At 31.7% G+C, this 26,448-nt stretch overlaps 1 long non-coding RNA gene across 3 annotated transcripts; it reads right to left on the bottom strand.

The window, feature by feature from the left end:
• Positions 1-6,888: 6,888 nt before the first annotated feature.
• On the bottom strand, positions 6,889-10,813 carry LOC148788293 (uncharacterized). 3 transcript variants are annotated; one of them, XR_016065261.1, is made up of 7 exons: positions 10,535-10,813; positions 9,827-9,892; positions 9,201-9,384; positions 8,156-8,307; positions 7,698-7,914; positions 7,432-7,579; positions 6,889-7,266 (listed from the first exon to the last, which is right to left on the bottom strand). It is a non-coding gene; the product is annotated as an uncharacterized LOC148788293 (long non-coding RNA). The 3 variants fall into 3 exon arrangements; XR_016065260.1 differs by having other exon boundaries at positions 9,827-10,813; XR_016065262.1 differs by lacking the exon at positions 9,827-9,892.
• Positions 10,814-26,448: the final 15,635 nt, after the last annotated feature.

Here is a 26,448-nt window from a genome sequence, read left to right as displayed (position 1 = left end):
TGTTTCATACTACATTTCATTATTTCATATTTATTTAATTAATTAAATTTATAAATATAATTAATTAAAATTTTATTAAATTAATTTAATTATATATTAAAATTTATTGAAATATATAAATTATTTATTTATTATAATTTATGAAATATATGAATAAATTATAAAATATAAATAAATTAAAAAATTAGGAACGGTTTTAGTAATGGTAAAGAAATGTTACAAATCTAACTAAATGACCGTTCCAAAAACCATTACTAAAACAGTTTTAAACATGTTCCTAAACTTCATTGATCATTCCAAATACCATGCTAAAACCATTTCAAATAAGTGTTCCTAAATAGTGGTTGACCGTTCCTAATACCAGTGTTATTTCACTTTTATGTATGTGTTCCAAATCAGAGAGACCGTTCCTAATAGCATTACTAAAACAGTTTTACATACGTGTTCCTAAATAAGACTAACTGTTCTTAAAACCGTTCCAATTAAAAAATAATAATTTTTTTGACAAATTCAATATTATGAATGATTTTCATAGAGTGTTACAATTCTCGTCCCAAATAGGAACGCCTTGCTCGAGCAGTTCCTAAAATTTTATAACGCCATTTGTAAGGTCGAATTTTCAACTGTTACAAAATCGTTCCAAAAATGGCTCCAAATAAATTTGGTGTCCTGCAAACCGTTCCAAAGACAAAAAAACAGTTCCTAAACCCATTCTAAATCCTGCCTTTTTTGTAGTCGAGATTTAATTGTATGTTTAATCATATTTTTTGATTTTTCATGCTTGCGTCGCGCTTCCCGTTCTGATCCACTCCCTACAGAACAAAATGAGCCAACACAGAATGTGGGTGAGAAAATAAAAAGATCTCGACACCAACGCCACCAACACAATTGTGGAAAATGACGATATTTTTAATATTTATATTTGATGTAACATCTATAACAATTGATTATAATTTTTAACATTAATTATAATTAAAAAGCATATAAAAGTTAGAATTAAATAATTTTAATATGTAATAATAATAATTAATATTTTTTAAAAATAAATATAAAAAATTGAGTCGTGGATCGACCCCTTTTTGTCGGCATTGTCCATAACTTGTAATAGAATTGTTATGCTTTTTAAGAGAATAATATTTTTATTAAAAATTTGTTTTTTGTAACATAAAAGTAAATAAGCCGAATAGAGACAGTATCAGGAAGAATATACGCAGTAAATGAATTGGGATGAATAGCAATTTATCTTCTGTAATATTAAAAATGAGCACATTACCCCCTTACAAAAAAAAATATAGCAATTTACCCCCCTGTACTTTTTAAAAATCATAAGGCGGTAAATTGTTGTATTTTAAAAAATATAAAGAAGTAAACCGAAATTTATTTTTTCATAAGAGGGTAATTTGCACATTTGCAATATCAAAAAGCGGTTGCTTGCATTTTTCCCAAATGAATTGTGTTCTCTTAGATTCATATAATCCTCAACTTATAAGTGTGTACAAAAGGAGTCCTACTGCCACCCAAAGTTGGGAGACTACAAATATTATATGGGATAAGATTCATCTAGAAAGAGTGATCACAACCAAAACTTTGGGAGACTATAAAACTCAATCAAATATGGATGTATATCGAATACTAAGCATTGTGCGGGCGGCAAAGGAAACCGTTAAGCATATATATCCTAGCGATTGTTCTATTGCTAGATTAATTTGGGCACTCTCAAATCTGCCGTCGTAGCATTTGTTGGAGTTGATGGGGGGTCCTGCTGATTGGATTTCAAGTTGCTTTGAGCTGCTGAATATTGTGGAGTAGTCAAGGTTCCTTACGAATTGCTGGGCTATGTGGTATAATAGGAATAAAATGGTTATGTAAAAACCAAATTGCAGGACCCATTATGCATGGTGCAAGGGGCGTATGTGTGGCTCCATCAATATCAAGAGAAGAAGGCAATAAAATTTGTTGGGTTTTTTTATGGCCCATTGATCCCTTAAGCAATAGCCTACAATGTCGGCACACTAGGCATGACCCACAATCCAACCCTAACTCGGTAACCCAACCCAACTTCCAATATATATATATATTGTATGTCCCTAACCCTGATCATTTAGTTGCTTCTCCCTTATATCTCTTGCGCCACTGAAATGACTTTCTCTCCTCTCTCTCTGTATCTAAAATCCTCCATGGATTTCCTTGTCTCTACTTCCTTCTTCTGCCGTCTTTTGGAAGGAAGCTTTCCAAAACCAATCCAATGGCTTTTAGGAAAGTTTCCTCAACTTCCATACACTGTCTCTTCTGGACCCATATATATACCTTTGTCTCTTTTTGGTTTAAGAACACAACATCTATATTCACTTCTAAAAGCTTTTGAATAAACACTATTAGTGGGTCTTTGTGACTAAAGGAAACCGAAATCTTTGTGACATTACTACTGGGTCTCTGTGACCAAAGGAAACGAGGTCGTTGTGATCTGTTGAGTCGGTTGATAGTGAGGTAGTCGTGGGCTCAATCTTGTGTGGTTTAAAGTCTCTGTGACGATCTACAGGCATTTGTTGGCCGCTTTGGATCTGATTCTATCTGAGCCTACTGCTTCATTTCATTAATATAATCTGTTTATATTTCTGCATTTATATTCGGTTTGTATTTTAAGGAGGTTTGTACTCCGTATTATTGTAATAGTTTATTAGAATTTTGAGGTTGCCACTCTATAGTGGCATCAGAGCCTCGTCTCTAAAATTCGGCTCCTGGTGGTGGTAACGTTTTTTAAATCCCTCCTGTTTTATTTTCACAATTTTCTTTCAGTCGATATTACTGTTATTATTAGCTGTAGTAAATCCCCCTAAACTCTCACTTGGCCGGTCTCCTGAGGACATCGGGTGTCTAGTCCGGACATAAGTTGGAAGCCTCGGCTATATTAACACTTATTGCTATTATATCTTTGTGATATATATTTTTGCGATTTGTTCGATTTTTGTGATATATATTTCTGCGATTGTTCGATCTTTGTGATATATATTTCTATGATTTGTTCGATTATTATATCTTTGTGATATCTATCTCTGCGATTTGTTCGCCTTTGGAACTCAAGCTATATTTTATTAATCCGCTGCAAAATTTTCTGCGATTTGTTCGCCTCAAATTTGTGTCTCTGTCATTTGTTGAAATTTGTGATTGGTGAGATTATTATTATCATAATTGTGATTATTGTTTTTATTGAGATAATTGTAATTATTGTGATTATTGAGATATAAATCCAAGCATTATTATTATTGTGAATCATTCTGCGAATTTGGGCCATTCTTTGTGATAATTCTTGAAAACTTTTCTAAAGACATTTCCTACCCTTTGTTTTTTCATTTTTGTGAATTTTGTTTCTAAAGAATTGTGCCAAAAAAAATTCAATGTGTTAAATTTTCCTTTTTGAAAATTCAAATTTGTTAAAAATTATTTTCTAAAATCCTTCTTATATGGCCGGTTATAATCTCCAACTTTTCAATGAAAAAAGTGATTTTTCGATTTGGCAACAAAAAATGAAAGGAATTTTGATCCAACAAAAAATTTTCAGGGCCATAGATGGCAAATATTCTGATAACATTTCTGAAGAAAAAATGTTGGAAAATGATGAGTATGCGTATTCTTTGATTATATTAAATCTGTCTGAATTTGTGTTTAGAAAAGTTAGTAAATAAAATTCTGCAAGAGCTTTATGGGAAAAATTAGAAGAGCTTTACACTGAGACTTCCCTCCCGAGTAAACTGTTTTTGCTTGAGAAATTTTTTAGATACAAGCTTGATTTGTCCAAAGACATTGATGAGAATGAGACATAGCGAGCTACCAGTTTCGCCATCTACCCCGATAAGTTCGTCATATATTTGATGTTGAATCTTGATTATGTGCTTAGTTTGTTTGAAATTATTATGATTTCGTATAAATATTTTGTAGGTTTAGTCTCATATCCATAATATTAGTTGGTCAGCTTTCTTTCTACACACTTGTATGTTTAAGGCAACCTATGTTAAATTAAATATCATTGTAATTCTGTTGTTGATGTTTTATAAGGATATTTTCATTCCTATGCGATAGTTACACAACTTTCCCAATAATTATTAGTATATATAAAGCATTGTATGTTTATGTCAAGATAATTATTATTTTTTACGTATGTTAAAGGAGAAGATTGTTCCTATTAAATTGGTTAAACAACTTTCTGTAATAATGTTTGTGTTTAAAAGTTTAAATAAACATCCGCTAAATTCTTCGGACTATCTAGCTACTCTATAAATTATTTAGGGAAGTTCCATTCTTATGACATGATAACTTTCTCATTGAAGATAATAAATTTAGTTTGGATAAATAAATTTACATGTCAAATATATTGTATTTCTTTTAGTATTGCAAATAGTAGATGATGTCATGTTTTTTCCTTTATTCGCGGTTATAAACGCATGTATCTTGTTAGCTCTCAGAGTGAAAATCAAAGAGTCATTTTGGAAAATTAAGTAGGTTTAGGTATCTAATATTACAGAGAGAATTAACGTATTTGTGTGTTGGGAACAATTTGTCAATGAAAAGCAAACTAGACATGGTGGCATGATATAAAACTTTGGAATACTATATGTTGGTATTCCAAAATTCTTTAATCTTTTTGGATGCTTGATCATGTATGCTAACACTATTGATTGTTTTGGTATATCTAGTTTTAGTTAGACCATTTGTTTGATTTAAGCATTGAGATAATGTTGTCAGGAAAAAAGAAGACTAAGGAACCTAGGTTCAAACGGCTCAAGAAGAAGTTTGATGTTGAGTTTGATCAAAATGATGGGTTCATCGAGAGTGAAGCTGTTGGCAGCCATGACTGTGAACTGAAGGAAAACGAAGATGTAATTGAGGCAAGTTATCAACAACGAAGGTAACATGGATAACTGATTATAACTTTGTAATAAGTTTCTTATGTGGATTATTTTTCTTAAATTTATCTTCTTTGTTCAAAAACAATAATTTCTTTAACTTTGTTATGTTCCATTTCGAGTCGCATTCAACAACTTCTTATTTATTGGTGTTTCTTAATTTTCGCTTTGAATTATTCACACAAGGTGGAAAGTTGCAGTATGAGTCTAATCCTCATTGTGATGTATTTTGTATTTTGATAGAGATACAAAAATAGGTGAAGAGAAAGAAATTTCCCAACAGATGGAACCCCAAAAAGTTGGTGATGATTATGCCAAACTACGAACGAGAAAATGCTGAATGTAAGGATTTGATGGTGGTTCATGATAATGTCAAGAGTAGCGATATTGTTGGAGAGAAAGGAACACACACAACGCAGATCACGTCCGATCATTTTCAACCAAATGACTCCACAGATGCGTAAGAATGTCCTTTCCTTTGAACTCAAAACTGAAAAATGTTGTGTTTTCAATGGTAATATTGTTCATTTTGTTACCTATCTTAAAATTCCATATTGTTTATTTGTTGATTTATGAAGGCTTATGTTAAGTGATAAAGATCGATCTCAAGTGGAGATGATGGTGATTATTGATAGTCTAAAAAAATAGATGTGTTGTTGGAGATGATGGCACACACTCAGCTCAGAATGTGTGTGATCACATTCAACCGAATGACTCAACAAATATGTAAGAATTCCTTTCCCTTTGAACTCAAAATAGAAAAAGGTTTGAACTGATTTCATACATAATATAACCTTATGTTGCTGGCGATCTTTTATTCAAGTAAATCTTTATAAACTATATTTAAACACGGAAGATGATTGTGACCATGTCCTTGGTCTTGTGTTGTTAGCTGTGAAAGTGATTTGGAATCGAAGAAGGTGGATGATATAGGTGGATTGATGGGGTCTTCAGCTGAGGCTGCAAATTTGAAGAGTGTGATTGAAGTCGTGATGATAAATCAAGGACTTGATATATCTAATAAGAAGGATATACCGACAGATTATTATGAAGCAATGATTGATGCGTGAGTTTTCTTTTATCTTTGCTAGAGATGCTAAAGGTTCAATATCTCTCCAATATCATAAGATTTTAAGTGTGTGGTCTTTCAATATTCTTGAGTTAATGATGAGCAAATGTAGAGTACAGAAAGCCTGATATATGAGTTTGCAGATTTTTTTGTCAAGCACAAATTTCACTAGAGTAAAATTTGTTGTCATCTCTTTTTCTACTTGGAGTGCTGTCATTTGATTGTAGCTTTTATCATTGCAGTGATTTTAACATTGTACATGACACACTTCCTATGGATACTAAGTCCATGTCCAAGAAGAGGACTTTGGAGAAAAAGAAAATATCTAAAATTAAAATAAATAAATCAGAAGTAAAAGTGGAAGGTAGTTCTAGTACAAGCATATGCAATATGGTTCAGAATGAAGGGAAGGGAGTTGTGTAAGAGCCAAATGAGGAAAAGGTGGTCGGGTACAAGCAGGATGATGAAGCACAGTCTTTACCGAATGAGTTGATTATTGAAGAATTGGCTAAGAGAGATCGTAAAGGAAAATTAGCTCTACGTGCGAAAATTATGCTGACATGAACGTACCTTTCTCCCACGTAGAGCTAATTTTTCTTTAGGATCTCTCTTAGCCAATTCTTCAATAATCAACCCATTCGGTAAAGACTGTGTTTCATCATCCTGCTTGTACCCGACCGCCTTTTCCTCATTTGGCTCATACATAACTACCTTCCCTTCATTCTGAACCATATTGCTGCTTTTACCAAAAATACCTTCCACTTTTACTTCTGATTTATTTATTTTACTTTTAGTTATTTTTTTTTTCTCCAAAGTCCTCTTCTTGGACTTGGACTGAGTATCCATGGGAAGTGCGTCATGTACAATGTTAAAATCACTGCAATGATAAAAGCTACAACCAAATGACAGCACTGAAAGTAGAAAAAAAGATGACAACAAATTTTACTCTAGTGAAATTTGTGCTTGACAAAAAAATCTACAAACTCATATATCAGGCTTTCTGTACTCTACATTTGCTCATCATTAACTCAAGAATATTGAAAGACCACACACTTAAAATCTTATGATATTGGAGAGACATTGAACCTTTAGCATCTCTAGAAAAGATAAAAGAAAACTCACGCATCAATCATAGCTTCATCATAATCTGTCGGTATATCCTTCTTATTAGATATATCAAGTCCTTGATTTATCATCACGACTTCAATCGCACTCTTCAAATTTGCAGCCTCAGCTGAAGACCCCATCAATCCACCTATATCATCCACCTTCTTCGATTCCAAATCACTTTCACAGCTAACAACACAAGACCAAGGACATGGTCAAATCATCTTCCGTGTTTAAATATAGTTTATAAAGATTTACTTGAATAAAAGATCGCCAGCAACATAAGGTTATATTATGTATGAAATCAGTTCAAACCTTTTTCTATTTTGAGTTGAAAGGGAAAGGCATTCTTACATATTTGTTGAGTCATTCGGTTGAATGTGATCACACACATTCTGAGCTGAGTGTGTGCCATCATCTCCAACAACACCTCTATTTTTTTAGACTATCAATAATCACCATCATCTCCTCTTGAGATTGATCCTTATCACTTAACACAAGCCTTCATAAATCAACAAATAAACAATATGAAATTTTAAGATAGGTAACAAAATGAACAATATTACCATTGAAAACACAACATTTTTCAGTTTTGAGTTCAAAGGAAAGGACATTCTTACGCATCTGTGGAGTCATTTGGTTGAAAATGATCGGACGTGATCTGCATTGTGTGTGTTCCTTTCTCTCCAACAATATCCTTACTCTTGACATTATCATGAACCACCATCAAATCCTTACATTCACCATTTTCTCGTTCGCAGTTTGGCATAATCATCACCAACTTTTTGGGGTTCCATCTGTTGGGAAATTTCTTTCTCTTCACCTATTTTTGTATCTCTATCAAAATACAAAATACATCACAATGAGGATTAGACTCATACTGCAACTTTCCACCTTGTGTGAATAATTCAAAGCGAAAATTAAGAAACACCAATAAATAAGAAGTTGTTCAATGCGCCTCGAAATGGAACATAACAAAGTTAAAGAAATTATTGTTTTTGAACAAAGAAGATAAATTTAAGAAAAATAATCCACATAAGAAATTTATTACAAAGTTATAATCAATTATCCATATTACCTTTGTTGTTGACAACTTGCCTCAATTACATCTTCGTTTTCCTTCAGTTCACAGTCATGGCTGCCAACAGGTTCATCTTTGCTCTTGATCAAACTCAACATCAAACTTCTTCTTGAGACGTTTGAACCTAGGTTCCTTAGTCTTCTTTTTTCCTGACAACATTATCTCAATGCTTAAATCAAACAAATGGTCTAACTAAAACTAGATATACCAAAACAATCAATAGTGTTAGCATACATGATCAAGCACCCAAAAAAACTAAAGAATTTTGGAATACCAGCATATAGTATTCCAGAGTTTTATATCATGTCACCATGTCTAGTTTGCTTTTCATTGACAAATTGTTCCCAACACACAAATACGTTAATTCTCTCTGTAATACTAGATACCTAAACCTACTTAATTTTTCAAAATGACTCTTTGATTTTCACTCTGAGAGCTAACAAGATACATGCGTTTATAACCGCGAATAAAGAAAAAAACATGACATCATCTACTATTTGCAATACTAAAAGAAATACAATATATTTGACATGTAAATTTATTTATCCAAACTAAATTTATTATCTTCAATGAGAAAGTTATCATGTCATAAGAATGGAACTTCCCTAAATAATTTATAGAGTAGCTAGATAGTCCGAAGAATTTAGCGGATGTTTATTTAAACTTTTAAACACAAACATTATTACAGAAAGTTGTTTAACCAATTTAATAGGAACAATCTTCTCCTTTAACATACGTAAAAAATAATAATTATCTTGACATAAACATACAATGCTTTATATATACTAATAATTATTGGGAAAGTTGTGTAAGTGTAACTATCGCATAGGAATGAAAATATCCTTATAAAACATCAACAACAGAATTACAATGATATTTAATTTAACATAGGTTGCCTTAAACATACAAGTGTGTAGAAAGAAAGCTGACCAACTAATATTATGGATATGAGACTAAACCTACAAAATATTTATACGAAATCATAATAATTTCAAACAAACTAAGCACATAATCAAGATTCAACATCAAATATATTACGAACTTATCGGGGAAGGTGGCGAAACTAGCAGCTCGCTATGTCTCATTTTCATCAATGTCTCCAACTCCAAACGACATGACTCAACTTTACATGGTACCAAAGCACACAGGATAATTGGTCTCCTCTTCCTCCCAACACTACATTGGACAATGGTCTTTTCCGTCGCATTGCCAATCCCCAAAGACGCCTAAAAGACAATAAGTATTCAACATGATATCAAGTTAATCACACACAACAATCAAACAAATATAAGAAAGAACAGTTCAATTTTGTTCTAAATAGTATTGAATATGATATCAAGTTCTATCACACACAAAAATCAAACAAATAGAATAAAAGATGGTTCAATTTTGTTATAAACAATATTCAATATGACATCAACTTTAACAAACACAAAAATCAAACAAATATAACAAGAAATGAATTCAATTTTGTTCTTAATACTGTTCAATATGTTATCAAGTGCTATCATATCATACACGAGAATAAAACAAATATAACAAAGACTATTTCAGATTTGTTCTAAGCAGTTTTGAATAAGAGATCATGCTCTATCACACACAATAATCAAAAAAATATAACAAAGAACAGTTCAATTTTGTTTTAAGCGGGGATGTGGTGGATCTTACCTGAGTAATTCGAAGTCTTTTACCATTTGAGTTAGAAAGGACACGTTGCCCAGGCTTACCTCAACTCTTCACAGAGATATATAAAGTCAAACAAACAAATAAATATTTATGAATTTTTGAATCGGGAAAGAAATCTATGTAAATTTAGTCTTGAATCTTCTCATGCATAACTCAAAACGGAAGTGTTTGTTTCGCTGATTGTTTGGAAAAGTCAAGAAAATTCAGACGACCAGTGAATCAAACAAACAACGAGATATAAAGTCAGACAAACAAAGATATATATATTCATAGGTTTCTCTAACGGGAAAGCAAGGGATGTTATTCATTCTTCAAGCTTCTTACACAAAACTGAAAATTGGAACAGTCCAACACAAACACTCAAAAGTCAAGAAAATCCACACAACAGTGGAACAAATACACAAAGACATCTTCTTTCTTCAGTAATTTTACATTGAAACATTTTCACTAACTAATGACTACAACAGTAACTCTTTTCTTTGAACAGTGACATAACACACAAAGACATCTTCTTTCTCCAATATTTATTTTTTTAACTCATGTTAAAATTGAAACTTATTCTCTAACGACTGATGAAACTCTTATCTTCAACCATTAGTATCATTGTAATAACCCGGATCGGAAGTCCTTATGCGAAGAATTACAAATACAAAATGAAAAGAAAGAGATACGAAACTGAATATGACATACCCCCAAAAGCCATAGTAAATCGATGTGAAGTTGGAACTGCTGATCTTACTCTTAGCCCTGTTGGCCAAAATGAGTTGAGAATGTACGAACGAAGACAGAAACTCTCAGAATAAAAAACCTTCAAAGTCGGTATGCATGTCTGTGAAAAAGGAAAGGGAAGATGGGTATGATCTTGAATTCCTTCCTAGCTGCAGAGTTGTCTCTTCGTATCTCTCGCTTAATACTCTTAAATGGAACTTGGAAGCAAGCACGGGAGAGGGAGACCATCGGTATTTCTAATAATTCTTACCGCATATAAATTGAGTAGAAACAAATTAAAAACAAAGCAAGTATATATTATTTCTATTTTTAAAATTTTTTATCCAAATTAAATATAGTAGAATTAAATTAATAATATGACAAGTGTATCTTATTCATATTTTAATTTTTTTTATTCAAATTAATTTAGTATAACTAAACTAATCAGATACAAATATGATACAATTACCATATAATTAATAAAATTTCTTAAATTATATATCCATCATTCTATATATATATATATATATATTGCCATATAATATGAGTTAAGAGATTCCAATATACTATAGTTACTGCTGCCAACTTTTGTTGTTGTGACGTAAAACGTAAAACATTTCTCTTTTGTAAATCGAGTGTTTTTTTACATTTGCAGGGTCACTTTATTCCACAATAATAAGTTAAGAAAAGACTCAAAATGGGAGTTTAACATTATGAGTAATTGTGATCTCATTTTATTTCTATTTGAAAAAATAAGATGAAATAAGTTTTCTTGATATAAGATTTTTCATATTCCTTTTGATTGAGCATAAGATAAAGTATAATGATAATAGTTTTTTCTCTTGGATTTATTTGAAGATAAATTTGAAGTAAAGAATGAAAATGTTAATTGCAATGGTCTGAGTTAAAGGTTCACAGATAAGTAAACTCAATAATCTTATTTATCATCAATCTAACGGTTCATATTAGTTTATCTAAATCAACGTTCAGGATTTAATATGATGAATGGTCCAAATTTATACATTATTTTGGTATTTATTACTAGTTTTTCATCTTAAGCGGGAATAAAAGAAAATTTTAGTGTGAGATAATAAGAAAAAAATTGTGAAAAGAATTAATTATAATTATAAATTATAATAAATATAAAAAAGTGAAAGCGAGAGAAAAATATGGAATAGTGGGTGGTTAAGAGAAACAAAAAAATATAATGTGAAATTATTAAAAACTATTGAAATTACTAATTTGATCAGATTTTTTAAAGAAAAAAATAAAATGAATGATAAATTTTTGTATTTAAAAGTTGGTACGACAAAAAATTTTCTTTTATAATAATATACATAGATAGATATTTAGTATATATGAATCTTTTATATAGTATAAATAAATAAATATTATTTATTATATCGATATAGATATAGATAAATATTACGATTGTAATATATATATAGGAAAAAAATGCAATTTAGCCTCCTGTGATATTGTAAATGTGCAAATTATCCCCTATGAAAAAAAATTAGTAATTTACCTCCATGTGCTTTTTAAAATGCAGCAATTTAGCCTTATATGTTTTTTAAAATTAAACAATTACCTCCCTAGACATGGGGTAAATTATTCTATTTTAAAAAATATCAAGGAAAAAATTGTTATTTATTTTTTATAAAAAAGTAATTTACTTATTTACAACATTATAAGAGAGTAAATTGCATTAAACTCTATATATATATATATAGCTACCTCCAGAATCCTTCCCTAACCCACCCGCCACCACAACCCTCTACCAGCTCCCGTCCGCCTGCCGCTGCAAAGATTTTTCATAAGCCAGAAAATCAAGTTGATTCCATGTCGGTGCCTAGTCAACATCTCAAAAGTAAATCTCTCAATAAGCATATCGACAACAAAAGGAACAAGCATTCCTAACCTTACCAATGCGTCGTCTCCTATACTTAGCTCTCGATCAACCCTGCAATCAAATGACAACATTGAAATAGAAAGACTTGATTAATGAGAGACCTTATATATTAGTAGGGTGAATAACAATTTATTTTTTTATGATATTAAAAATGAATAAATTATCTTTTTATCAAAAAGAAATAGTATTTTATCTTTTTATGCTTTAAAAAATGAAGTAATTTATTATTTTAGATAAGGAAGTAAATTATTTCATTTTTTAAAGTATAAGTAGGTAAATTGTTATTTTATTTTTCATAAGAGGGTTGTTTACCTATTCTCCATAACAAAAGCAGGTAGATTGCAATTTATCCTATATTAATTTCCAGATTTTTTCGATCAAGCACAAATTTCGATTTTGGGGAAAACTTGGATCAAAGAACTCAAAAATCCAAAATCCATAGAAGAACAAACCTTTTACTGGCATCACTATTATTTTTAAAATTTTAAAATTAATTAATTACTTTTAACTATCTTTTGATTGTTATTTTTTTTCAAACATGCATTTTTTATTCCTCAACCGTTATTTATTATCTTTTGTTTGTCAATAATTTTTTATAAATCAAAATATTTATATTAACTTATTATCTTAATATATATTTTTAAGATACTTTTTTACTCCATAAAAATAAATAAAACAATATATATTTTAAAAATTAAGTACCTATATAGAATGTGCCATACTTATTAATTTTTATAAATTAAATGAAGAGCATATATTCCATTTCTTTTCTACTTATTACTTTTCGTTTACACATTTTCTCATCAAATTTTCACTTGTTTCTCTCATCTCTTCAATTTCCACATCATTTTCTTCCTTCAATAGCTTTTCACAACCCCTCCTAATCTTCGTAGTCATACATTTCAGTGTTCCACACACCCACTAAAACAATAAGCAGCGCATGCGCGCCACCTCAAATACCCAGAATTTGGAGCTACTGTAGATCATATTCAAACTTGTTGCCTCCAAGAATTTGAAGTTTGCAGTTAAATGCTCCTGCAGAACAATGTTGATAGGGAATGCCCTAAAATTTGGTAAAAGAACAATAAAATGGACCAGGACCCGTGCATTTGGTGTGTGTTGATTGGATTGTCTGTCACAGGACCAGTACTTTTATCATATTAATCTATGTGGTTTTTGTAGGAAATTGATTGGAGTGATTGAAGTTGAGAGTTCATCTTTCAATCCGGTACTTTCAGTCTCTGTCATAGAGATGAAGGAAGAACAAGTTTAATCTGGCATCAAACTATTGTACTAAAAACAGATATAGAAGGTAAAGGAATAGCATTGCAGTAAAGTACCTGGAAATATAATCCAAGTGATTTTAGGAGCACCAATTGTATTATATTATGAACTAGCATGAAGCTCGTGCTATGGGCGTAACTTTATAAATTCTATAATATTTTTATAAATTTCGAATTATATAATTATGTCATTTCAATGACATTCTTCCTATATATAATAGTCTAAACTTGTATAAAATTCAATATTCAATTATTTTACTGAACAATATTTTGTAAATAACCATTAAATATCATCAATTATTATGTTATAAATTTTAAATACTATAGATATTTTTTTGTTTAATTATTGATTTGAATATGAAAATTGGCTTGTGTTCAGCAGAATATGAATATGAAAGACTATGGCAGAATTGATTTGATGAAGAATTCTTTATCCTTAAGAGTCAAGAACTGGAGGCTTCTTCCAATCCTCTACTGTAGAATATGATGCAATAAGATGAAATACCAAGATCAAGGATTAAATAAGTATATATCAAGGAGCATGAGTTGATTTATTAATCCACATAAAACAAAATAGCAGATACAATGGAAAAAGTTTCTGTATTGGCTTATCTCCTGAAACTGGATCAGTCACGGGCTCTTCCACAACCTCTTGTCTATGATACCCATTTCCCTTGGTGCTGCAAAGCAGAATTCTTCCAGAAGCCAACAATTTAATTAAAAACCTTGTGTAATTGAGGTTATTGAAGTGTCTTGTGTGAATGAATAGTAATTTATCTCCATATAATATTAAAAATATGCACATACACCGGTATGAAAAAAAATTATAGCAGTTTACCCCCCTGCATTTTTTAAAATGAAGCAATTTACCTCCTTATATAAGGAGGTAAATTGCTTCATTTTAGAAATTATAGGAAGGTAAATCACTATTTGTTTTTTCATAAGGGGGTAATGTACTCATTTGCAATATCATAAGGGAGTTGCTTGTATTTTTCCCAATTTTCAATTGTTATGGGGTATTAAATTACCTTTTGTAATTGGACTCATTCATGTTCAGATTCTTTTCAAATATTTTGGATTAAAAAATATTAGTGTTTTAATATTAAATATTCCATAATATAATTAATAATATTTAAGTAGGGGTATACTTGTCTTTTTACAATGAAAACAAATACATTAGGATAATAATATTTGAAAAGGTTGTGACTGGAATTGAATAGAAGGAAAACTTCAACTTTGTAGATGAAATTAAAATGTTTCTTTCTTCCCTTCTTCTTTCTCTCTTTCTTGTCTGTTTAATTCAATCTTTCACTTTCTCTTTCATTCGTTCTCGTCTCCATCAATTTAAAATCTCTAGTTTGATGGACAAGAATTGGAGTGTATATATATATATATAAATAAAAAATCCAAAAATTAATTTAAGCTTTTGCAGTCTACTAGCTGTATTATAGAAGCTTGAAAGACAATCACAATCAGTAAAATAATTCAAGTGCATGATGGAGGAGAAGATCAATCATTTCTTTATTTCTATAAATAGAAGCAATTGTAGGAGAAAAAATCACGGGAGAAAGATTCGAATAGTCCTCTATTTATGTCCAAAAATCCTTTTGGTATTTAACTTTGACAATATCAGTTTTAATCCTGTACCTTTCTTTTTTGCTTAAATTCAGTCCTTCAGCCAATTTTATGCCCACTTTGCCCTTCTTTAATAATAAAGTCTAATAGTCCATTTTAATGCTCTAAAAATGGCCCAACATGCTTCCGAAATAAATTAAGACCCCATAACTTCGTACCTTCCTTTGACCGCTCTGTTTTCGGGTATTCCAAGCCCTCGGTTTTACATACTTCCTCCAACCACACTACCGCAGCAGATGGTCCGCAAGAACTTGGGTCCTTCAGTAACAAAACAACACAGCCCTATTTCGTTTCCTACCTTAGGGCGTAAAAGGGATTCTAATATAGGGAATTAATAGAATTTTGGACAAACAGGTTGAACAGAAGCCTAACTTTTATTGAAGAAATATAGAGAATATTACATGGATATTATTCCTCCATTGGAGGAGACAACTGTTTTAGTCTCTCATGGTGTAGAGGACTTGACTTGTTGGGAAAACTCCCATAAACTGAAAAATTAAAATACTACAAAAGATTGAAAAAGACTCAGAATTCTAATGCTTTGAAGAGTAGGAGAAGTTTTCTGAAGTCGCCGTTCTGCTTCATTGAATCTTTATTTATAGGCATCCGTGGACTTCAAATTCGGACTCCAAACTTATTTTGTGACGACATCATTGCATTTGCCATCGCCTCGTGATTTCTAGTTGTCGGTCATAACGGTTTGTCGGTCACATGATTTCCAACTGGCTTTCCTACTTTGCTGATTGTTGGCTTTTATCGTTTTCTGACGACAGTCTTATCCTTGATTTTTTATATTTTTTTAATTTTTACTTATTTTTTATAAAAAAATTTCTTTTTACCTTGTCCTGATCAGGTTCGGGTTTATTTTGTGTGACCTGAATTTTTGTCCCGAATAGGGGTTTCTCTGGTTTTCACAGCAAGGGCACAAAGGTTGGTGGGATAATATTATAACTGATGAAGCCAAAACTCAAATTCTTTCAAGTGTTAAAAGAGATTCAAAAGGAAATATTATTAATAACGATGAAGGAAGACCCATTTCTAATGCAATATCTTCTCTAATATATACAACTACTACTCATTTTATTGAAAATCCTCAAATATATCAAGAAAGAAATACAGAATTTTTACAAAATTTAAAGTGTAGAAAACTCCATGATTTTAGATGATATAAAGATGTCTTTTTATCCAAAATTTATGAAAGAAATGATGCAAATAGTTATTTCTGAAAAGAAAAGTTTATTTCAGGATTACCAAAATCGTTTGCAGAAAAAGTCCGTATAAAAACTAAAGAAAAATACGAAAATATTGCATTCCTTTTCTTATTGAGAAATTATAAATCATGTTAATCTAGTAGGATTACAATTATGCAATGATTTAACATTAAAAGCCCAATTAAAGAAACAAAATCTTACTACTAGAAAAGAGTTAGGAAGTTGGTGTGAACAATTTGAATTTCAAAAGATAAGGTCACCATCATCATCATCAAAGTCAAAACACTATAACAATCATATGCATAGATCATCAAAGAAAACTCCTTTTAAATCCCCTACTAAACCCTCTTCTAAACCTAATTTCCAAAGAATTTTTTTTTAAAGTTAAAATATTCTAGTGTCCCTAATTGCATTATACGTCATAAATGCCAAAAATCAGGTCATTATGCCACTAGCTATAGCATGCGAAAGAAAATTTATGAATTAAGTTTAGGAGAAGAGTTAACAAATCAATTATTAAGAATCCTAGATGAAGAAGATTTAAAAATATTTGAAATCGAAAATTCTAGTTTAGAAGAACAATTAGATCAAATCCAAACAGATGAAGGATATTCCTCAGAAGAAGAAGAATCCCAAAACTCTAATTTAGAAGATAATAATGAATGTACTAGTTGCTCAGCAAAAAGCTACCTTAACTAACCAATTTTCGTTAATCTTAGTTCTTATTGACAAAATCCAAAATCCTCATAAAACAAAACCCCCTCCTAAAATAGATTTCTCAAAAATCATGAATATGTTTGATTCTTCTAATTCTAAAGTATCAATATCTGACCTAAAACATGAAGTTAGACAATTAAAAAAGGAAGTTAAAACTTTAAAACAAAACCATGATTAATTAGAATAAAAAATTTAAATCAGAAAACTTCAAAATCAAATTTTCAAAGAAAATTCCAATAAAATATCTCCATCTAAAGTCTCTAAAGAAGAAGAATCTTTTATTAATACTATCTCTAGAATTGCTTATCCAAAATGGTATGTAAAAATTAATTTAGTTATTGAAGATTTTAAATTAACTGCCATCGCTTTAATGGATTCGGGAGCAGACATGAATTGTATTCAAGAAGGATTAATCCCCACTAAATATTTTGAAAAAACTAAAGAAAAACTCTCAGCTACTAATTTAGCTAGTCTTAAAATTAACTTCAAACTTTCAAAAGCCCATATTTGTAATAATGGAATTTGTTTCAAAGCTAGTTTTGTGCTAGTTAAAGATCTTAATACTCCAATAATTTCAGAAAATGCTTTTCTTCAAATGCTTTATCCAATTAATGTAAGTTCTGAAGGGATTAGGACCAAAGTAATGGGAAAAGATATCTTATTTCAATTTCAATTTCTTGTAACCCAAAGAGATATTAAAGAAGTCCAAGATATTTTTATATTTCAAGAAATTAGTAATAAAGAAAAATAAATTCTCTTTTTGAAAGACGAAATTTCTCACAAGAAAATAGAAGAACAAATTTCTGCACCTTTCACTCAAAAGAAAATTCTTGAATTTCAAAATCAAATTCAAAGCCAAGTTTGTTTAGAATTAGCAAATGCATTTTGGGAAAGAAAAAAACATGTTATTACTCTCCCTTAAAAACAGATTTTGACAAAAGACAAATTCTCACTAAAGTTAGGCCAATTCAAATGAACCAAGAATTACTAGAATATTGCAAAAAAGAAATTCAAGATCTTCTTAATAAAAAATTAATTCGCCCTTCAAAGTCTCCTTGGTCTTATCCAGCTCTTTATGTCCAGAAAAATGCAAAATTAGAAAGAGGGACACCTAGGTTAGTTATAAATTATAAATCTTTAAATAAAGCATTAAGATGTATTAGGTATCCCATACCTAATAAGACAGATCTTCTTAAAAGACTTTATAATGCAAAAATATTTTCTAAATTTGATATGAAATCAGGATTCTGGCAAATTCAAATTGATGAAAAAGATAGATATAAAACAACTTTTACTCTCCCTTTTGGCCAATTTGAGTGGAATGTTATGCATTTGGGTTTAAAAATGATCTTTCAGAATTCCAAAAAAATTATGAATGACATTTTCACTCCATATACTTCTTTCACTATTGTTTATATTGATGATGTTTTAGTCCTCAGTGAAAATATGGAAAAACACTGGAAACATCTACAAATATTTCTTAAACTAATTAAAGATAATGGCTTAGTTATTTCAGCTCCCAAATAAACCTCTTCCAAACTAATATTAGATTTTTAGGACATCATTCAAAGATCTCTAACTTTTGGAAAAAAATTTTCGGACCAAATTTTAGATAAAACTCAATGACAAAGATTCTTAGGAAGCCTAAATTATGTTTCAGATTTCTACCCAAATCTTAGACAAATATATAAACTATTATATGAAAGATTAAAAACTCCACCACCTCCTTGGACTCAAATTCATACAGATTTAGTGAAAAAATTAAAATTAAAAATTAAATAAATCCTTTGTCTAAGTATATATCATCCAACTGCACCAAAAATTGTACAAACAGATGCATCTGAACTAGGATATTGAGGTATTCTTAGTCAAATTATTAATAATAAAGAAACAATAGTAAGATATTATTTTCGAATTTGGAAAACTACAGCTCAAAAAAATTATCCTACAATAAAAAAGGAAATATTATCTATTGTCTTATGCATTTCTAAATTCCAAGATGATTTATTAAATCAGAAATTTCTTTTAAAAATTGATTGTCAAGCTGCAAAAGATGTACTTACAAAAGATGTTAAAAATTTAGTTTCAAAACAAATTTTTGCCAGATGGCAAGCTTTATTATCTGTATTTGATTTTGATATTGAATATATTAAGGGAGCTCACAATCACATTCCTGACTATTTGACAAGAGAATTTTTGCAGGGATGTCAAAATCAAGTGAAGAATCAAAGTTAAAGGTAAGCCCTTTAGCAAAACAAACAGCCCAAATTCTGGAATTAGAATACTCTTCTCTAACACCAGAGAAGACCCAATTAAAACCCCAAAATCTTCAAATCGTGAAACCACAAAGTCCTCAAAATGCAAAACCATTACGAATTTTGCCCCCATCTCTCCAACCAAAAACACAAAGTCTCACCCAGACAACCTCAAAAACACCAACATTACCACAAACTGTCATCCAAATTAACAACAGATTTACCCCGTTGGGGAAATCAATTCCTCTTGTCCCTTCCAAACTCACTCAAACTTACAAGGATATAGCAGGGACTTCTAATATTAGACCTACTAGTTCCCAATCCAATTCACCAATCTCCCCATATTATGAGAAAGTAGATTTTCACCTCGATTGTATAATTGAGGATGAATGGATTAACGAACAAACTCAAGATAATCCTGTTCTAATGGAAACCATGGTCGTTGATGAAAATCATAACAGGATATATGAAGATCCTCTCAAAATCCAACAATTCTATGAAGACATTCTTGTCTCAACAAGATTTATTTTTATTCAAAATATGCCCCCTAAAGGAACCCCAGCTAACTCCTCACAAATTGGCTACAGAAAATTTTTCATAAATTTCATTCTCTATTATGAGCTCAAAAATATTTCAAATAAAAAATATCCATTAATTTCCTATTGGGATTACATCAAAGCCTTTCAACATTTTCTTTTTAAACAAAATGAGAAAAATACCATGTCTTTCTATTTCTTTTTCGGTACCAAGATTTCTCCAGAAAAAAATTCCAAATTGATTTGTCAGATGGTGGTATTATTTCGGTCCAAAACCACAAATTCTTTCGAAATCGGCTAAGAGAGCATTTAAATTCTTTATGAAAAATCTCAAGATCAGTATGTTTCCAGGACAACACCTTCCCAATATACTCAAATTTTACATTCAATTTAATCTGACCTGGATTCTGAATATCGAACCTCAATTCAAACCCATCCAAATTGATGAAGACACGGTCATATTTTCCCTGGGAAAGAAATGTTGCATAAAATGGTGGGACAAAATGAACACAGAAACTTTTGAACAAACAACAATTTTGGAATGGTTCAAACAAAATCCCACAGTATACAAGACATGAACAATTCTTGGCAAAGAGATTAATTAGGAGCAAGAACAATTTTGTACTGAGGAAAAATAATTTATTTGCAATAATTGCCAAAGCAACAACCACGGAGGAAATGCAAAAATTCTTGAAGAAATACAAAGTAACAAAGAAGACTCTATCGCCAATTCATCTGGGAGACGAAAATAAAGATGATTGTTTTGGTATTTTTAGTCCAATTCCATAATTGTTTTGGTAGTTTTAGTCCAATTTAATTTGATGTAACAATTCCATGCAAAATTGAGAATGATGTAACAATAATGTAATAATGATGGAAAAAAAAATTCAAAAATAAAAAATTCAAAAATTCATTTCAGGTTTTCCAGCTCACTAGCTGCATTATGGAAGCTTGAAAGACAGCCACAATCAGCAAAATAATTGAAGTTCATGATGGAGGAGAAGATCAATCATTTCTTCATTTATATAAACGGAAGCAATTGTAGGAGAAAAAATCACAACTTATCTTTGAGAGCTTTTCTCACACACACTCACTGGCATTTGCTTCTTAGAAGTTCTTTCTCTTGTTCTTCGTCTAGTTCTTCTTCATTCAGTTCTTCTTTCATATTACATAAATCGGATGTCTTGGATAATTAATATCTCTGTACATTCAATTGTTCTGTAAATTCTTTCTATTCAAATTCTGATATTCAAGTAAGTTTTCTTCTACTCATAATTGTCTTTAATTTCTGCTTCATAAAATATACTTCTTACAAATTCTATTTGCATAATCTTTATATAATTTATTGTTATATTTATTATATATTTTAGATATTCATATTTCCTTACATGATTTCAATTATGGTTGTTATATTAAAATTATTCTTGGTATATATATATATATATATTTATGCAATTCCTAAAAACTCTAGATATGATCATAATAATTTTACCAATTTGAATTATTAAACTTTTTTCATTACGTACATTAATTAATTGAAGATTAATAGTTGTTTACTTTTTAAAAATGAATTAATTATGTATATTTCTGAAGCCATATATTTTTATTTAGAACTTAAATATAAGATATATTTATTTTATGTTTTATTTTAATGTTAGAATTTGATCTTTTCTTCATGGTGTAATGACTTTTGTTGGAACGCTATAAAAAAATTATTTTATTGGAACGGTTTTTTTAAATTTTATAATATTTTTTCTTTTGGAACGGCTAGGCCTACCGCGGCTAAACGAGGCGTTACAAAGTATTTGTAACAGCTTGTCAAAAAGCCATTACAAATTGTAATGGCTATTGTAACGGTCTACTGTAGTTGTTACAAAACTAGTAACATGAAATAAAATTAAGTTGGAAAGGCTTTTGTAACTGTTAGGTTGGATTTGATATGAATGTTCTCATAACGGCCTTTGTAACACATTTAGGTATGATTTTGCCAGATATTTGGAATGGTTTTTGTAATGCTCTTTATAATTGTTTTCTATTATATTTGTATCTATTTTTGGCACTGCATTTGTAACTGTTTTTTTCACTCATTTTGTAACGATTTTTGGAACGGCCCCGTATTTAATTTGTAACTATTTTTGGCACATTATCCGTAACGGTCTGATGATTTTACATTATATTGGTGTATTACAAAAGTCATTACAAATGCAGTTACAAAATTTGTTATTTTTTAATATATTTTAATATTTATTTTATTTAAATTTTTTTAATATATTTTAAATTTATATTTGGTAAAACTAAGTAAATAAATTTATATAAAACACACATTATACAAAAAAACAATTTAATTACAAAAATTAAAATAATACTTATAAAATTGTATTTTTACAAACTACCAAAAAGAATCCTAAACTAAATTATTATCCCCAACAGTCGCGTGTTTGTCGTCATCGGGTACCGGGGGATCACCTGGAGGCTCGGGTGCTAGATTACTCGGGCCAGTTTGAATCAGCGCTTCTGATGTAGCGCTCGAGCGCCGACACCCGATCATCTATGTTAGGGCGTTGCGGTTGTGGTGGCGAGGGCAAGGGAGCAGTCAACTGGGTCGCCTGGGATGGTCCAACAATCAAGTGATGGGTCTTAGAGCCTAGACCGAATACTCGGCCCCTCTTCCGGCCACCTGCTGCTGACTACCAGATGTAGCACTCCCTACTCGCTACATCTAATTATCACTGTTTCATCCTTTCTTTAATCCAAACTCATTCTATAAGTAATTCTCTTTCAACTTGTAAAATAAATTCTAATTTATCAATATAATATATATATAGAACGAGTTGAAAGAGAATTACTTATAGAATGAGTTTTGATTAAAGAAAGGATGAAACAGTGATAATTAGATGTAGCGAGTAGGGAGTGCTACACTAGACTTGCTGCTCGTCCGGGCCATGGAGCCTTAAGCGGACAATCGATGCTTTTCATTGCTATTATGTTGTCTCTGACAATCCTCCATCATCCTCAAGACCATCTCTTGCAAACATATTAAGAACAAATTACGTTAATTTGGTTATACAGATTTCAACATATCATCCCTGGAAAGCCATGCGATTTAAAATCATACCGTCTAATATGATTTAATGGTACATATTTGTATATATTTAAATTTGGTATGAATCGCGTGCTCGAATGTACGATAGTGTATATTTCGATTTGAATTTATGAGATGACTCATTTTCTGTAACTGCTTTTGTAAGAGTTGGTATAATTTATCATTGTAATGGCATCTGTAACAGACTTCGTAACGACCGATCAAAATTAAAATTCGCACCTGTTCTTTTATTTTGATTTCAAAAAATTTTAGTTTGTAATGAATTTTGTAATGGCTTTTTGAAATTTGGTCGTTACATCATTTTACTTCCCGCCTGTTGACAAAAGTTGATCGCCTTATTTTATAATGGCCTTTGTAACGATTTTTTTAATAAATTGATCGTTCCAAATAATAAGTATTTAAAAAAGTTAAAAAAAATTATAATTTTTTTTTATTTTACAACATTGCAATAGAAAATATTTCCATTAAAAAAATATACATTATGTAGCCTCGTATCCATCATCGTCAGTCTTGTAGTCCTCGAAGTTGTCTTTATCATCCTCTTCATCTTCATTATCAGTTTTACCAGCTTCAATCCGTAAAGTACCTACAACCTGCTGGTGTGCAATTGAAAGATCAACCATAATTTGTAAACCAGTGGGATCACATAGATCGTACGACTGACTGTCCGTAGCAACTTCAGGGATTAGTACGACTCTCTATGGCTGATATGCAATCTCAGACCATTTGGACTCATCAACAACTTTCTGAGCCTTTGTTATGCAGACAACCATCAGATCCACTTTGTCGCTCTTCATACTTTTTTTTTTTAAAAAAGAAACCACCTAGAGGTGGGGGGAGCTTTTCGGAGTCCCCAGTCCTTCTATATTAAAATGCACAAAATAGTTACAGTGGGGAGAGCTACCTCCATAGAATTTCTAGTAAAGCCATAAACAAGGAGTACTACTCCCTTACAAATAGAGCAACAATAAATAAGGGGTACTACTCCCTTACAACAAAAGACCCGAACAAGTGTCCTAGAAAAATTATGGCTAGTCACAATGGTTTTTGTTATCCCACCATGTCGTGGATCGCACAACACCTGCAAATAAATCTGTACAAAAAGACCAAGCCAGAGTGTGTGTAATGTTCCAAAAGGATTAATAATAAACATTAGTGTTAACGTGGCGATCATGTTTGTATGGCTGGTAGCCTTTGAAACTGTGAAAAGGGTTCATAAGACCTTTGTCCCTTTTCATACTTGTGTACTCAATATAGTACACTTGCACTACTTGTTGTGCAAGTATGAATGGCTAATTCTTTTGGTACACATTTCTGAAATTTATATCAACGAGATGATAGCGTGGATGTACCTTCATACCTCTTAGTGGATCGACCCAACGACACTTGAATAGAACGATATACAAGTTCGAAATAAGTGGATAGGCCAATTGAATGATCTCTTTGCTGATTCCATATAAGTCATTGTCCTCGTCTGTATACGATGAATTTTTGACACACGGCCCCACAGTTCATTGTTGACTTGCCGTGGTTGTGACGTTCTGTCTGGAAGTTGTACCTGTTCACAAAGTAGCAAGGCATCGACGTCACTTCTGCACTTGGACCCCAATAATGACACTTCAGGAGCTTGTTGCCAGTGTAGTTTAACTTGGAATGTACCTACACGTTCATATATTAATCAAATATTTTGAACTTGGACACAACATATTTTTAAAAATTAAAAAAAATAGATTAACTTACATGTCGTTTGAACCAAGCTTCTTCAAGGCCCCACTAGCCCTACCAGGGTAGTTGAAAATAGACACCTAGATTCCAGCATTGCTGCTCGTGCGCTCATCATTCCTACGAGGCATGCTTTGTTTGGAAGGCGCCTTAGGCTTAAAGTACTATGAAGAAAACAAACTGATTTCCTCGACAATTGATGCTTCTTCATGTGTTTTACTTTTCACCATTTTCATCAACTCCCATAGGAACCTTTCAAATGGGTTCATCCATCTATATTCCACTGCCCGCCCCTACACGAGCTTTATACGGCAGGTGCACAATGAGATGCTCCATCCCGCAATTCTGTCATGTCAACGCAGCGGGCAAGGTTAGACGCGTAGCTATCAGAAAACCTAAGGCCACGAATCCATCCAAATATCCTCCTCTTCTACTCCTTCATCAGGGTATAGACTGCTTTAGGCATAATGTTCTAGCTCTACATTCATTCAACTCAAGCTCCAGGCGGTTACAGATGATCTTCAAATCCCTATGTGCATTCATATATAACCAAACATATTTTTCTCAATGTGCATGACATCAGCGTTGTGTCGAATAAGATGCGTAGATTAGTATGGCAGATCCCAAAAAAAATGTTTTTCTTCGTCCACTTGTGGTCGCTTCCACAACCGGAAGGGAATGTCAACGGAAGGACTAATGTCTGCAACCCAATCTAGGATCTGGTCTCCTATCAGCCTCGGACGTGCAAGCTTATATTCAACACGGTTCTTTCGTGAAGGCTTTCTTGTTCCTTCGGTAGGGATGGTGCTCAGGGAGAAACTATTTGTGGCAGTCAAAATAGCACGCATCTCTACTGTGCTATAGATGGAATGCCCGTGTGCTATCCACACGAATTGGGCAACCCATAACACCATTCGTATTCCACCTAGATGCCATCCTATAAGCGGGTAGGCTGTTCACCATCCACAGCAACGCCGCCCACATGATGAATGCGTTGTCCGTAGCATTGTCGTACGTCCGAACACCCATATTCCACAATTGCAGTAGCTTTTGGATCAATGGTTTCAATTACACATCGATCAGACGCTTCGGATCAGAAGGGCCAGGGACCACCATCATCAGGAACATGTACTCAGAACTCATACACATACCAGGGAGGAGATTGTATGGTGTAATGATAATGCGACAACATAAAGAAGTACAACTGTACTAACCGTGAAGCGCAAAACCGTCTGTGCAAAGGCCCAACCGAATATTATGCGGCTCTTCTGCAGAATCGGGATACATCCGATCAAAATGCTTCCAAGCTTTGGCATTAGATGGATGACACATTGACCCCTCCCCCATTTAATGTGTGGCATGCCATGTCATGTGTTTGACAGTTGCTTTTGAAGAATATAACCTCTGTAGACAGAGAGTAAGCGGTAGGTACATAAGGACGGCATACGAGGACTTCTTGCAGTGTGGTCTCGCCCTCGAGTCGGCTTGTACCTAGCGTCCCCACAAAATTTGCAGTACTCCCACT

This window comes from Sesamum indicum, linkage group LG4 (assembly GCF_026168435.1).
Source record: "Sesamum indicum cultivar Baizhima isolate 11 linkage group LG4, ASM2616843v1, whole genome shotgun sequence".
Lineage (NCBI taxonomy): Eukaryota > Viridiplantae > Streptophyta > Magnoliopsida > Lamiales > Pedaliaceae > Sesamum > Sesamum indicum.
Note: the sequence above shows the minus strand (reverse complement) of the source record. Positions and strands in the feature narration are given on the sequence as shown.